At 45.9% G+C, this 15,918-nt stretch overlaps 1 long non-coding RNA gene across 1 annotated transcript; it reads left to right on the top strand.

Moving 5' to 3' along the window:
* The first annotated feature begins 7,190 nt into the window (after window positions 1-7,190).
* Window positions 7,191-13,716, top strand: LOC119385070 (uncharacterized). The gene is made up of 4 exons (XR_005182072.2): window positions 7,191-7,750; window positions 7,811-7,896; window positions 13,379-13,533; window positions 13,620-13,716. It is a non-coding gene; the product is annotated as an uncharacterized LOC119385070 (long non-coding RNA).
* The last annotated feature ends 2,202 nt before the right edge of the window (window positions 13,717-15,918 follow it).

The raw sequence follows: 15,918 nt of genomic DNA, 5'->3' as shown, positions 1-15,918 counted from the left end.
TTGCAGGTGAGATGTGTCCGAGTGTGTCGGCATAACTGGCGTGCTGGAAGCCGCTCACCGGAGGTGGTGTCACCGACGACGGGACGGTGCGTCTCAAAGCGTCGGCGTAACTCACACGTCGAGGTTCACTTGAAGGTGTGAATGCCTGAAGTGGTGCAGGAACCTGAACAGGTGCTTCGCGACGATGCGCGCCGAGCGCATGCTGCACTTCGTCACGTATGATGCTGGCGATGCAGTTAGTGGTAGGCTGCTGCTGCGCCTGGTGCAACTGTTGCAGTTCGTCGCGGACAACCGAACGTATAAGCTCCCGAAGCGTTTCCACGTCAGTCGGGAATGATCCTAGGCCGGTAGCATAGGTAGCATTCACTTGCCGATCATACTGGTTCCGCTGCTGCAGCGCCTTCTCCATGGCGACGGCTTGAGTGAGGAACTCCGCAACCGTCTTAGGCGGACTACGAATGAGTCCACCAAAGAGCTGCTCTTTCACACCTCGCATTAAGTGTCGCAGCTTCTTGTCTTCCGGCATGTTTGGATTGGCTCGGTTGAACAGATGGACCATATCCTCCACGTACATAGCCACACCTTCATTGGGCATCTGAATGCGGGACTGGAGGGCCCATTCAGCTCGCTCTCGACGATCAGGGCTGGAGTACGTCTCGAGGAGCCTGCGACAGAACTCGCGCCATGATGTTAGGAGGCCCTTGCGGTTCTGGAACCATGTACGAGCACCATCCAGAAGACTGAAGTAGACATTCCTGAGTTTCGCGTCTTCGTCCCACCCATTGAAATCCGCTATGTGCTCAAACTCAGCCAGCCAGTCTTCCACGTCTTCAAAAAGACCACCACGGAAGGGACTCGGCACGCGCGGTTTTTGCAGTGTGTAGTAAGCGGGTGCACCTGCAGCTGCAGCTGCAGCAGCAGGGATGGCATCAGGGGTGAGCGCAGTAGTATCCTCCATACCTGTCGACGTTGAAGTTGTACAGCGGGGCACAATCTCGGGGGCCAGTCCCCGAATTCTCCGGCTAGCACGGTGTACTGGAGTAAGTTCTGGTTTCTGGCTCGCGTTCCTGCTACTGAAAGGGGTCTGTTGCATAGGTGAGATTGCCCCGCGCCTCCACCAATAAAAAGTCACGTTTAATACAAAGGCGACGTGCACAAGGCGGTGATACAAGGCCCCAAGTCCCGAACGGGGTCGGCGCAGCACAGCCAAAACAAAGGCACTGGCGCGAGAGCTACTGCGTCTTCGTCTGCCTCTTTCTCGCTGGCATATTAAGCGCGTGGCAATATATTGGATTTTAATTATACTGTACTTGCGAAAATATGTCGATGTCGGTGATAAATAACCAGTGTTGGCAATGTGACGGACAGCTTTCTTCTGCAAAAGCAATATTATGTTGATGTTACGTTGAGTTGTAGTACGCCAAACCAGACTGCGGTAATATATATATGTCATTGAAACAGTGCTTGGTATATGCTGACTTTTATTTGTGTAGGGAGAATTTCTCGACAACGCGACAGAGTTCCCACAGTAAAAGAAAGTTTCTTGCATAAATGACTTACGTTAGAGTCCCAACTTAGATGAGAGGAAAATGTTAGGTGCGCATTAAAGAACTCCAGTGGCCAAAGTATCTGGAGCCCTCCACTACAGCAGACCTCATAAGGATATCCTGATTATTATTGTCATTGTACTCAAGAATAGGTTGTAATATATAGTGAGGGCTGACAAGATAGAAAAAGCATGCTTGATCCCTTCAATATAGGAATCGGTATAATCCGAAAATGAAACGTGTCTTCAAAGAAGTAGTTGATTGTTTATTGTACATCGATATATCAGAGCTTGCACAATGCCTATTGGCGTTTGGCAGCTATAGCACCGTTTCACGTGGATGCACCCGTTATGACGTCATGTGGCGCATCTCTAAGGTCCATGATCATTCTCAAACATTTGAGAAAGCTGAAGGAGTTTGCATACACCTCGACACACGATGCCGTGAATCCAACGCCAAGATGGCATCAACGACCCACTAGCACTCGAGAAACACCTGTAACACTAGTACTTGATATGCACTCGTTAAAAGCGTCGTCATTTGTGGAGAGAAACGGCAAGGTGTGCGTTCCGCAGTAATAGGATAACCTGCATCTGTGCTTATGCATACACTACCACACAGAGATTCAGGAGCACGAGAGGCAGAGTTCGCAGCTTGAGCCGAGAACGCGCGAAGGCGTTCCGTTTCCCCCTGGCGTGTCTCTCTTGCACTAAAGTAGTCACAAATACACCATCCGCCGGTTAACGTCATTACCTTTCTGTGGAGCCTAATGCAGCACTTTTACTAGTCAATGCTATCGTATTATGAGCAGTTGGCGGCGGAGAGACACCGTTCGTGCATGTGGAAGCTGCACTATTCTGCGGACGAGGCATTACATGCTGAAACAAAGCCAAAGTCAAAGCACGTAACGGCGTCGTCAACGAATCGAATCTCCCCATGAGCCGCACTGCACCGCGCGTAGTTTCCTACAATAGTGCACCGAAAGCCTCCGTTGTGCTGAAACTACTGAAGCGCACGCTAGTGTCGTGACGCAGTACTTCACTTCACCACTCCCAGAAGGCGACACATTCCCTGCCATCCAAAGCAATGCTAGAGGGAGAATGCGTGAGAAATATAAGGCGCGCTTGTGAAGCCACATGCTTGGGTATCGGTAGTGCAGGGGGTAGAGCGCCCAGCATCTAACGTCGCGGACCTGGAGTTAATGGGATCGGCTTCCTGGTCACCTCATTCAAGGAAACATTTCTTCTAGTTTTTTTCTTTGTCTCCTCTTCGCTTGCAGTTTACCGACCTCACTTCCGTGACGGAACTTCCGCGACGTCAGTTCGTGAAGCCTTAGTGGACCGCGCCATAAAACACGTTCGCGTCGTTGAAATGGTGTTTGCCTAGTGGTTAAAACACTGACTTTGGAAGTGTGCGTATCTAGGTTAGATATTCACCACCGTCAAGAAAATGTACGTTGTTTTATACATCTATAGCAATATTCTTCGCACGTGACAACGGCACATAAGAACGGTGACTTTTCAAGTTGAGTCGGCAAAGAAATACTCAAGCATTAAAGCGCTGCTTATTAATTATAAAACGCACTTATTACCCATTCTATTATTAGCACCAACTGTCCAGTTTGCTCATCACATTTTCTTATGTTTTAGTTACGAAAGCCGCAACAAAGAGGAAACTATCTCACTCAGCAAATAGAAAACGTATACGGCAATACACTGCAAACGAGAACTAGCCAAATTGGGCGTTTTAAGGGCCACGATCCTCCTTAATCTACCTGCATCTAGACGGTAATCCCGTAGGGTGTAATTAGGTGGGTGTAATAAGGTTCTGCGTCCACAATTTTACTTCGTTACGGAATTATGTGGGATAAAGGAGGTAAATTCACTATCTGACGCCATTGGTCAAATGAACTTCACGAACAAAAAACTCCCATCTCACGTCTCTGGCATGTTTTTTTTTCTATTTTACAGCGAAAGCTGTCATGAGATCATTTCACCGGCCGTTTTTGGCGCCGTAGTTGTCCGCCGCCGCCGCCGCCGGTGTCCGTAACCAGTATCGCTCGAAATAAAAAAAAACGAAAGAAAAAACAATCTAGGATGGAACGAGGTTCGAAACTGGGCCCTCTGCATGGGAGCCCAGTATTCAACCTCTGAGCCATGCCGATGCTTGAAATTGCTTTGCAATAAGGTCCCATACAGGCTTCATGTCGGGAAGGAACCACATTAGCATATGCAATATAGCGTGGTAGAAGAGTAAAATAAGCACTAAGCGTCGCACAACGCGAATTCTGTAACCAGGCGTCACACAATGCGAATTGCGCAACGAGTAGGTTGTTGAATGCTTCCAACCCATTACAAAGGGCTCTGTCATAATTCTATATCGTCATCAGGCACAGCATCAACAAAGTGCACATAATGCCTTACATGCGTTTAGCGCGTACCAATGCTCTCCGTAGAATGACGAAAAATGGCACAGTGCCTGCTGCCCTACTTCTCAAAAATTACAATGATTTATAGCGCAGTGGGTTCCTCGCAAGTGCACTTGTATGGTTGCCAAGGAAGCCCATAAGCGAATGATCCACTTCCTCGGGGTCTCAGTAAAATTACAACGATTTATAGCGCAGTGGGTTCCTCGCAAGTGCACTTGTATTGGTTGCCAAAATAGAGTTTCCTACAAGAATACCTAGAGGGAAATCTGGCGCCACCGTCTATGCGAATTTCTTAATGGCCGCCGTTGGAGCGCTGGGAATGACGGTATATGTGCCTGCGAGGCTTGCGTTGGCTGGTGTTGTGCGAGGCTTCGGCTCAAAAGCGGAGACGACTGCGCAAATAAAGCTTCTCTAAAACAAAACTTTTATGAGCGGATGTCATTTACGCGTAATATATTTTAAAATAAACGTCCACTCACCTTGATCGCATAACCAAACGGCGAAAGAAAGAAACAGACGACGAACAGTGGCAGAGAGAACGCTGCCTTTGTCGTCTGCCTGCCAAGTTTAGCGGCCGTTGGTTGCTTTTTACGCTTCGTAAAACTATACATCGACGCAGAAGTTTCCAATGTTAAATAAAACTCGTTTTTCTGCAATAATAAAAAACAAATAGCTCACTACGTGCTCCTTCAGTAAGAAATCAACGAATTCGACGCAAGGAACGCGTTGAAGCCAGACGTGTCTTCGTTGTTTCTGGGCTCTACGTGAAGGATACGAATCCGAGTCAAGTTCGAAGCTCACATATCCCGGCATTCCCATGCGTCCAACAGCTTGCAGCGCCACTTTTACCTCTAGGTAAATGTAGGAAACTCTATGGTTGCCAAGGAAGCCCATAAGCGCATTATCCGTTTCCTCGGGATCTCAGTGAAGTTCTGCGCCCCCCCCCCCCCCGTCTCTCTCCCACGTCAACGTATGGTATACAGCATGACGGGAGAAGGAAATAGCGACCGGGCGTCACCCAATGCAAATTACATAACTGGTGGGCCGTTTAAAGCCTCCAACCCATTAGGAAGGGCTGAGCCATAATTCTTCATCGTCATCAGTCGACGCGTCAACAAAGTGCACATAATGCCTTACAGACGTGTAGCTGGTGCCTCGCTTCTCCGCAGAACGACGAATTATGGCTTAGTAGGTGCTTCCCAACTACACAAAAATTGTTATTTATGGCGTAGTGGGTACCTTTCTAGTGTACTTGTATTGTAGCCCCAAGAGAGCTTACAACGGGCTCTAGAAACGCCGCTCTTCCAGCTTTCGCTGTGACTGTGCTGCGGTTTCAGCGCAGGCCTGGAGTTTTTTTTCCGAAGCTTTCTATCATGTCTTCAGTGCTGGCGGGCATATACGCCGCTGCGCGGGGGCGGGGGTAAAAGATAGAAATAAATAAAGAAAGAAACTAAAAGGAAAAGCTTGCGAACCCTCGAAGTGGCCGATCGGCACCGCACGCACACGTACAACACAATGGCTAGAGGCGTTATTCTTCAGAGCACTGCATTAAATCCTGTGCACAGATAGCCCAAAGAAAAAATTGGCCGCGTATCTGCGTGCTTCGCTGCAAATGTCGTGTAAAGACGATAGAAGAGGCGCTGTATGAGATATGGATGCCATCTGGCAATACGTCGGGAAACATGAGTGCTGTGTTGCGTGCTGGTAGTCCCGGCGCAGCAGCAGGCGAAGACCGGCGGTGACCAACGCGACCGGCGGGGACGCCAGCCAGCCCGAAAACGCGGTTTGGCGCGAAGCGCTGAAGCAGAGAAACGTCCGCACTCAACGAGTACTCTCCACACACTCTTTTATTTACACGTCGCCTGGGTAAAACAGGAACGCCAGAGCGGCGCCCACAACCGGCAGCCTGAAGGCCGCCCACAACGCTGCTTTTTTTTCATTTTTTAAATATTTTTTTTCACCTTCTTGGCCTTCTCAAAACTAAAGTTTTTCAACACCAACCCATGGCATTCGTACAGTGCAATACAGAACCGAAACCGAAACACAACAATGAGCTCGTGCGAAGGGCACGGAGGAAGGCAAATGTCAGCATTTTCAGCTTTGTTGAAACAGCGCTCACTAGACGACGACGAAGTAAAAGAAGGCACAGGACAGGCAGCGCCCGTCCTGTGCCTTCTTTTACTTCGTCGTCGTCTAGTGAGCGCTGTTTCAACAAAGATGAACCACTGAGATGAACGCGTACCAACTCGCTCAAGCTTCCATTCTTATGCATGTTCAGCGCAGCTTAAGAAACTAGGGTCCTTAAAATTACGTATCTATGCATTTTCTTTTAAAGGAACACGCCACCTTATACTTACCTAGTGATGTTGCACCTCAGATATGCATGATATTTACTTTTTGATCGACAACGTTCACAAGTATGAACAGCCGCACCAGTTCAAGACGGCTTCGCGTCCGTGCGTGCACGGACGCGAAGGCGCGCCGGGCGTAAACAAATCATGCAAACGAGTGGCGACTCGCCGAGTCGTGTTGCTAGATGTACCGCCATCATAGCTGAATGGTTAGTTGCCCCCTGGACTCACTATAGATCACTGCCGGTCGGTGCCAGTCTTCGAGAAACTTCTTCGCGCCTAGGCGATACCGCTCACGGAAGAGATGGAACCAAACCTCACCGTTGTCAGAAGGGAAGGGGAGCTTGGCACTCGAAAGCACCATGTCCCAGAGTTTACAACACTCATCAACCCCTCATCATCCAGTACGTCCGCCCCGGTTTTGCAAGTACTTCGTGAAGGCCCAGAACCCTTCCTCCGTGAACGGCCTCGCATCGCGCCAGCACGAACTGGTTCCTCGGCAGCAGAAAGCCGCGGCGCGGGCCGCCCCCAAGGAGAGTAGTAGTCAAGGCAGGGGAGAGAAGGATGCCAGCAGCATCTCGTATCTCGTGACGGGCGCACGGTCGCGGGAGAAGTCAGCGCCGCAAGAGTGTAAACAAACTGTCAGGAGACAGCTAAATACGGGCCTCAAAGGCGCGTAAGAGTAGGATAAAGAAGGGGGGAAGAGCGAGAACAGAAAACGCAAGGAGGAGTGTGCACTCCGTAACTCAGTTCAAATCACCCGCCTCGCTCGAGCCAATCACGTCAAGCCAAAGACGTGCGTGCGGGACCACACACAAAAAAAAAAACAATTTTCGACAAAACAAATCCCACCACAACAAAATTGCTCCGTGCTTGTATACATATAATGTTTGTTGATATTACGTGGGGTCATCATTGCTGTCAGTTGATAATTAGAGATATAACGCAACTAAATTCAAATCACCCGCCGCGCGGGAGCCAATCCCTTCAAACCAAAACCACGCGTGCGGGACCACGTTCAGCGCGATAAAAAAAAATGTACCGGCGTGGGGAATCGAAGGTGGTGCCGTGATAAGTTCGTTCCGCGCTTGTATATTTGCGGTGTTTATTGATATTATGTGTGCCAATCATCGTTGTCAGTCGTCGACTGGAAGTGTATCGCGTGTGGGATGGAATGGGCGGCTAAAGGTGTGTCAAGATTTTGTGTTGGTGTTCTGTGGTGTGTCGTCGTAGCCTCAACGGGCTCGTCGCTTTGTCTGCGCGCTCAGCGCTGCGTGATCGGCGTGCTTTCCACGTTTCTTGATTACTCACGGTTATTGCGTGGTTCAGTCGAGTGCATCTACTCAGATAGTCCACCGCCCAGTGCCCTGTCTGACGACGACGGCGACTGTAAAGCACAAGCGTGCGTCTCAGCGGATGCCTAGGTGAGTTCAACTCGCGAAATTGCGTAACTATGTGATCTTATTGTGTGATGACATTTGCAGGTAAGGCAGCCCGGGTGGCGTGTTCACACAGCAGTGATGATGTACGAGAAAAGTTGTCTGATAGGCAAGTATGGATTCTGCTACAGGTAGTATCTGCTTTTCTGTGATGTTTTGTTGTATACACTTCTAGTAGTTGCTCTATTTGTGTCATTTAAGCCTGGTGCTGTGCGATGTCAGTGCGCGTTAAAGAAAACCAGATCCCCAAAATTTCCGGAGCCCCTCCGCTACGGCGTGTCTCATAATCATATCGTGGTTTTGGCACGTAAAACCCCAAATGTTAATATCGCGAGGTCATCGCTTGAACCGATTGTTCAATCGCCTGCCGCCATAACAATTCGCCTGCTTTTAAACGCACTGGTCGCCTCGTACATTTTCTGTGAATAAAATGCATCGGTAATAATGAACTAACGTGCAAATCAACTACAGTGCAGTAGACGGGGACGCAGATAGACACAAAACGCTTGTCAAGCTGCTCAGAAGCGTATGTATCGCTGGTTGCGTCACCATCTACTGGGTGATTCCACGAGAGATCGAACATGCCTGTCCGGTCGCAATTTTCGTTTTGCCTGGGTTTTTTATATGTTATGTGGGCACGTTCAAAGTGCACGGAACCGAAAATTTTATTTCCAAGAAACGCTCCCAGTGCACCAAAAAATTATTTGAAGGTGGCGGCGCGGGCCTCCTGTTTTTGCTCACTGCAATGTTTTCGGATTTCACAGCCGAATTTAGCGCGAACTATAAATGATGTCTCGAAATTTTTTTTTGCTGGTTTTAATACGCATTACTGTGAATTACATCCATGCTTTTTTTATGCTGTCTTCAAAAAGAAGAAAATGTGAAAAAATGGCAAACACGGCCGAAATCAAAAAAGGGTCCTAAGTTTGAGGCGCCTTGGCGCCTTTGCTATTACAAACAGAAACTTGAAAACAATGTCAAATATAGAAAAGAGCATTTGCAACATTTATACGGAAAATAATTTTCTTACAGGCAGCGCAAAAAAAAGAAAAGAATAGTTAAAAGAGCGAGTTTTTTCAAAAAAGTACATTTTCAAAAAATAAAATAAAAAAAACTCCGGTCTCACTTTTGATGAGAATTTTTTATCGAAGAGCGCTTATGTCAGTGAACACACGGTTTTAATATCATATGTCCTCATTTGCTTTGTTTACGAGATATAACTGGCCAAAATGACCCTTGCAGTGTGTGCTCACTTCAGTGCGACTGATTGTTGTTATCAGCTTGCATTGTGCGTAAATCTCAGTTTTAATTATTCTACTGCAGCAAAATCTTGCTCTGGTGGCTTTTCGTCAAGAAAAATGTGTTCTCAGATTTTATTTGCCTCTAGCGTGTGCGAAAGTGGGCTGCTGTCGCCTTCTAAAGGGTGATTCCACGAGAGATCGAACATGCCTGTCCGTTCGATATTTTTGTTTTGCCTGGGTTTTTTATATGTTATGTGGGCACATTCAAAGTGCACGGAACTGAAAATTTTATTTCCAAGAAACGCTCCCAGCATGCCAAAAAAATATTTGAAGGTCGCGGCGTGGACCTCCTGTTTTTGTTCACTGCAATGTTTTCGGATTTCACGGCCGAATTAACGCGAACTATAAATAATGTGTCGAAAATTTTTTTGTTGGTTTTAATATGCATTACTGTGTCCATGCTTTTTTATGCCGTCCTCAAAAGGAAAAAAAATGTGAAAAAAAGTGGCAAACCCGGTCCAAATCAACAAAATTTGCTAAGTTTGATGCACCTTGGCGCCTTTCCTATTTCACACAGAAACTTCAAAAAAGTGTCAAGTATTTGAAGGAGCCTTTGCAACATTTATGCGGCAGATCGTTTTCCGAAAGGCAGCGCAAAATAAGAAGAAAATAGTTAAAGAAGCGAGTTTTTTTCAAAAAAGTACATTTTCAAAAGATAAAAGAACTCAGGCCTTAATTTTGACGACATTTTTATCGAAGAGCGCTTATGTCAGTGAAAACACCATGTTAATATGTACGTCCTCATTTTCCTTGTTCATGGGATTTAACGGGCCAAAATTACTCTTGCTGTGTGCGCTCACTTCAGTGCGATTGATAGTTGTCATCAGCTTGCATCGCACTTAAATCTAGTTCTAATTATTTTCCTGCAGTAAAACTTTGCTCTGGTGTCTTGTCGTCAAGAAAAATGTATTCTCAAACTTTAATTGTGTCTAGCGTATGCGGGGGTGGGCTGCTGCCGCTCTCTAAAGGCCTAACGCGTACGCAGTTTGCAGCTTATAACCTCAACTTACCCCGCCTGTATTCGCTAATCAGAAGAACGCGAGACACCGCGAACACATGGTTTAGGTCACTTTGTCAAAACTCTCCTTGCACACAGAATAAAGCATCTGTATGCAGCGAAGGCCAACTTAATCTGTAACTAAATGCCACAATCAGCAGGTGCGCTGTTATGCAGTTGTTTTCTCACTGCCTGCTTGCTTCCATTCCATTACGTGCATTGTACGCTCTAACCATCTTCCCCATTCGACGCACACTGTGCCTAAACAACTTTTGTAAAAAGTTAGCTCAATCATTTCCGAGCCGTTTATTTCACTTCCCGCTATCACATGTTTTCGGCGTTGCAGATAACGTCTTCCTCTATCATCTCGACCTTTACCTCAGCGTTTCAACAGCCAAAACGTGCGGTGCGGCATGATTAAGCCATGAGTGGCCGAAGCTGCCCAATTGATGATGTTTTGTTGCTACTTTACTTAAGTGCTTTCCCACGTCGAGGACAGCAGAGGTCATTGGTGGCGCCAGACGGAAATTACCCTTAGTTTTGACAATGAGTGTGCCCTACAAATTAATTATTACAGCCCAAAGCGCTTAGACACCCTTAGTCATAAAATGTTAAACCGTGAGCAGTTCTGGAAACGCATTCATGACAGCTGCGCAGATGTGAGATAATTTGTGCGGCGCCGTTCAGTATAAACGCTTCGACTTGCTCTAGGTCTAGCTGTTCACTACACGCGATGCCCGCTGCCCATGGCTAGGTCCTATTATTCTGGGCCGATTATTTACGCGTTCACAAAAAGAAGATTGCTGAGGAAAATTTTCGTTGCGCAAATTTTCTTTGTTTGCTCTTTTTGTTGTTGCCTACCTCCGGAAGCTACTGTCATAGGCTGAGGATCTTCGCGACACCTGCGAAGTCTGCTTGCATTGCTTTACGCTCCTCAAGGAAAACCTGTCTACATCTAACCGCGATGAGGTAGACCAGGCATTTCTTCAGGAAGAAGAAGCGATTGATATCTTGAACAGGCGCGCCCATCTTTCCTCTGATGATTCTAGGCGAGGTTGTAGGCTGCAGACTGTTTACATGTTAGCCATTTAGAGGGCGGCAGCAGCCCACTTTTGCACACGCTAGACACAAATAAAATCTGAGAAAACATTTTTCTTGACGAAAAGCCACCAGAGCAAGATTTTGCTGCAGTAGAATAATTAAAACTGAGATTTACGCACAATGCAAGCTGATAACAACCATCAGTCGCACTGAAGTGAGCACACACTGCAAGGGTCATTTTGGCCAGTTATATCTCGTAAACAAAGCAAATGAGGACATATGATATTAAAACCGTGTGTTCACTGACATAAGCACTCTTCGATAAAAAATTCTCATCAAAATTGAGACCGGAGTTCTTTTTTTATTTTATTTTTTGAAAATGTACTTTTTTGAAAAAACTCGCTCTTTTAACTATTCTTTTCTTTTTTTGCGCTGCCTGTAGGAAAATTATTTTCCGTATAAATGTTGCAAATGCTCTTTTCTATATTTGACATTGTTTTCAAGTTTCTGTTTGTAATAGCAAAGGCGCCAAGGCGCCTCAAACTTAGGACCCTTTTTTGATTTCGGCCGTGTTTGCCATTTTTTCACATTTTCTTCTTTTTGAGGACAGCATAAAAAAAGCATGGATGTAATTCACAGTAATGCGTATTAAAACCAGCAAAAAAAAATTTTCGACACATCATTTATAGTTCGCGCTAAATTCGGCTGTGAAATCCGAAAACATTGCAGTGAGCAAAAACAGGAGGCCCGCGCCGCCACCTTCAAATAATTTTTTGGTGCACTGGGAGCGTTTCTTGGAAATAAAATTTTCGGTTCCGTGCACTTTGAACGTGCCCACATAACATATAAAAAACCCAGGCAAAACGAAAATTGCGACCGGACAGGCATGTTCGATCTCTCGTGGAATCACCCTACTGTGCTGCGGCTGATCAATCTATGACCAATAGCATAATTCTTCTATGGTGAGGATTTCAACCTGGCTGCGCAAGGTTTTTTTTTTTCATTTTTTTATTCATATACCCTAAAGGCCCATTTGGGCATTACATAGGGGGTTTTGAGACAGTTATATGAACAAACTTGGTAATATACACTGAAAATATTAAACAATATAAAACATACTATACTCTGTTCCAGAAGTTCCGTGCAGCACTGTGGAAGCTACAGGCCTTCTCAACCAATCAGGAGGGCGAGCACATCTAAGTGTATCCTTCCGCGCCCTGTCGTCTGCTAGCGGCGAGCGCTGCAGCGAAAGCGGCAAGAGCGTCTCGGGACACTGTGCAACTGCGCAGTGAGATGAGCTGTAATTGTGAAAGCGGTTAAATATTCTCCTCGGCATTGTTAAAGCGCGCGTCTTCGAGATACTTGCACGTAGACATTTGAGGGATAGGGTTCAGTGGCTCATGTTTCGGTGGAAAGCACCGCACTGGCCAAATTGAATATGAAAGCACCACGCTTCATCAGATTTCGTATACGCATGCCTAGGGGCATGCGAAGTGCCGCTTCGCTCCCTTGTCGTAAAAGCTGATCCGGGAACGATATCGCACAGTTGAACCAGGCGCCGCCATTTTGACTAAGAAGTGACCAAATCTGCCACCGCGCACTAATCACAACCCAAGGCTGGGTCCTCCGCGGCGCTGTGGACGCTCGGGCTGTGCGGACTACTCATAAAAGTTTAGACAGTGTCGTACCATTCCTTCGTACTTTATAAGTAAAAACATAACACATACGAGCCACAACAGCGTTATTTCTTTCGTCATTTGCATGTTATAACACGTACAAGCAAGAACTCTTTCTTCAGTATCATGGAGCCACAAAAATGTTTTATACAGAAAATGCGACAAAATCGTCATACAAATCACAGCTACAACACGCAGAGAAGCCTTCAAGTAAAAATCCTCCGATGAGACTGCTTGCAAAGTCATGAGGACAACAACGGGCTACGTATATGGGGCACTACATCTCGCTTCGCAACAAACCTGCGCTCGAGGGTCGTGTAGCCTTGGCTCTGCTGCACGGAACTTCTGGAACAAAGTATACTATTAATACAGGTTGGGGCGCGTAGCACTTATTTCAGGGGTCTCGAACTTGCTTCAGCCGCAGGGCCGCAGCCTCGAAATTTTTTAGTCTCCCGCAAGGGCGGGGACAGTGAAAAACTGAGAGGGAAAAGATGGGGAGGGGGAGGGGCATGAAAAAAATTGTCAACTAACGTTGCCATTTCAAAGACGGCCTTTCCCATATACCATATTGTAGACGATGGAACGCGTTTATTTACAGAATGGCCCACGAACCCAACTTCCAAGCGGCATGCCTACCGGCCGAACATCGCCTGTGCGCAGCTTGATCTGCCTACCATGCGTCGGCCTTGGTCATCATCTCACCGGCCTCGCCTTTCATCTCTACCACCTGGAAAGCCGGCGTGGCCGACGGAGGTGAGGTCGCTGGACGTACGGCTTTTCACAAAAGTATACCCTGCACCTGCACCACAATTGTGACGATTGAACGCGTTTATTTACAGAATGTAAAATGAATGCAGATGTACAGCTCGGAGCGAAAAACAGTTCACCGAGCCGCTCGCAAGCAAGTGCAGCCTCGTTCTCGTTTTCTTCATCTACTCTCCAATAGCGTGTTTAACTATATTTGTCATTTCTAAAGGAGATTTGATGTCAGGTTTTGAGAAACATATCAACACTGATACATAGACGGTTTTACATAAGACACATGGGCACGGCCACAAATGCTGTTAAATCAGTTTTTTTTTATTTTTATATAGCGACGTGAATTACAAGGTCACATACCGTCGAATGCACCAACCCAACCGTTTTCATGCGCACACGTTGTACTGTAGCACTGTTTGTTTAGTTCAAGATACAAAACAGCAAAGTTAACAGCCCAATACGTGGGCACCAAAAACCATCAGTAAAATAGTCTATAGAAGGACCGAATCAATACGCCGATAGTGAAGTATCGAGTTTTCATTTCACCATTATGTTTAAGTGTATTGTAACCACATGGGGTGCCTTACGAAAAAATGCTTAGATCAGTCTCGCCAGAGTTGCTCAGGAGCGTATATATTAAATAAATGAAAGGAAATATCGGACAAGGACAGCCATATGCAGGACTGGGCCGCTGGCTAGAGATATACGGGCCATTATGTTTTGAGAACATTGATTTAGTTCTGCAGAAAACTTACAAGAAGGAATGCATTTGACTGAATCATATTATGTGCTGGTAGTAACAGTAAGTGTGCATATAACTGCAAGCTTAATTGGAAGTAGTACAGCATGTCTATATAAATTATAATTGACAGACGTGTGTGTCAGTTCAAACTATAGCTTATTAAGGTAGCGTATGCTCGCTTGTGCTGTGTTTGCCTGGGAAGAAACATGTCGATTATTAGACCTGCCATTACATATATTTGTTTGATGAACTAAACATGTTCTCTCTAATACCAGTTTATTTATAGTGGAGTAGCATCATTGCAAAAACTTCTTATCACAAGGGCTGGATGTGATGGTGTATCAAGAAACATTACTTGATCTTGTCGGTACCGTTAGTTTTCGCTTTCCTTTGTACTTTGCTAAAGAAGCATGAAGCCAGAAGTGGGGTCTTATTTGCAAGTATAAAAAACCAAGATGTATCAATCGGGAAAGGGATGACAGTGCTGCTTTAGTTTATGCAGTTAAATGAAGAAGTCATTTCTGATACGTTACATGTTTTCTGATCACAGAATTCTGGACAGTGTGGTTATACTGATTTTGTGGCGTGCCAAGCACTACGAAATTGAACAGACGAAACAAGGGCACTGGATCAAGGGCTACTTTTTCTTGTTAGACACAACCTACTAATGCAGACAGACAATGAAGCCAAGGAAGGCATAGGGGAGATTATTTTAGTTTTTAACTGTAGTGTGGTAATTTTTACATAAATTGAAAGGAATTAAATCAACAAAGAGACACTTGCTCCTGCCAGGACCGAATCTGTAACCTTTGGATAGTGCGTCTGATGCTCCAATGGAGCTGCAACAGTGGTCATTGTCCCATCCATGCCATTGAGCACCTCAGTGTGTAATCCCAACAGTACATGCTAGTGCTACTTTTGGCCATCCTGGCGTCTTGTAGAACTCTTTACGAGCTGGCAGCTGGCCAATGAACCCTTGCATGCTACCTGAAGCCATCAAGTCTACCGGACGAGACCCTATAGCTATGAAAGGACAAAAGAAACATAGTGAATTAAGGCTCATTGAATTGAACTGACACTTGTAGGGCACAGCACTAGCCCTGCATATGAATGGACTTTAGTGCAACAGGTTTTTTTTTGAAGCGTTCAAAACTGGGCTTGTTGGCAAAACATACCCAAGATTTAAAACCATGCAGAGCAGCAGAGAGACAGAAAAGCCAACACAGTGCTCATCTTTGCTGTAACCTCTGGTGCTCTTACACTTCTACTAAGTCCTTCAGCTATCTTGAAATCTTCACATTCATGATGTCGTACAATAAGGGTGGCTCGTTACCATACATTGTGTACATAGAGCATACACTGATCTATTTATTATTGATGATAGTGCTGATGGAGTTTTCTGTGCAAGTTGCTTATTCGGCAAATGTATTCTTCATACTATTTTAGTACGCCAGTGTGGGAAAGCTTGATGTACGCATAAATAAAATTGTCTGCAAAAATCTATACTCCACTAATATTTGCTCTTAATGCATCCTAAGCTCATCATTCATGGACAGTTTTGGTGTATCAACAGATACCTGTGTTAAGCCATCATGTTTTATAGTACTACTTGTGTACTGTAAGGCCTCTATTGGTGC

This window comes from Rhipicephalus sanguineus, chromosome 3 (assembly GCF_013339695.2).
Source record: "Rhipicephalus sanguineus isolate Rsan-2018 chromosome 3, BIME_Rsan_1.4, whole genome shotgun sequence".
NCBI lineage: Eukaryota > Metazoa > Arthropoda > Arachnida > Ixodida > Ixodidae > Rhipicephalus > Rhipicephalus sanguineus.
Note: the sequence above shows the minus strand (reverse complement) of the source record. Positions and strands in the feature narration are given on the sequence as shown.